The following is a 412-nucleotide window of genomic DNA, read 5'->3' as shown; positions in this document are numbered from 1 at the left end:
CAAGGAAGATCTTTCAGAGAAAAAAAACACATTAAAATATAAGTAAGAAACGTTAACACGTATATAATTCAAACACGTATGATTATTCATTTCAGTTTATTATATTAAATGTGGTGTTATTGGCAAACGTTTCAGCTTATAAAATATATATGATGAAAAATAGAGACGCTTTATTTTACTCTTCATGTATTTTTTAAGATAACTTCACATCACAGTATATGAAATGATTGAAGAAATCTAAACTTTACTTTAAATTACTGTATATGGTATTGTGTACTAATAGAACAAATACAACATTTAGTTTAGATTACACGGTATTGTGTATTTACCTACTAATAGAACAAATACAACCTTTATTTTAGATTACGCGGTATTGTGTATTTACCTACTATTAGAACAAATTCAACCTTTA

This window comes from Limulus polyphemus, unplaced genomic scaffold (assembly GCF_000517525.1).
Source record: "Limulus polyphemus unplaced genomic scaffold, Limulus_polyphemus-2.1.2 Scaffold846, whole genome shotgun sequence".
Lineage (NCBI taxonomy): Eukaryota > Metazoa > Arthropoda > Merostomata > Xiphosura > Limulidae > Limulus > Limulus polyphemus.
Note: the sequence above shows the minus strand (reverse complement) of the source record.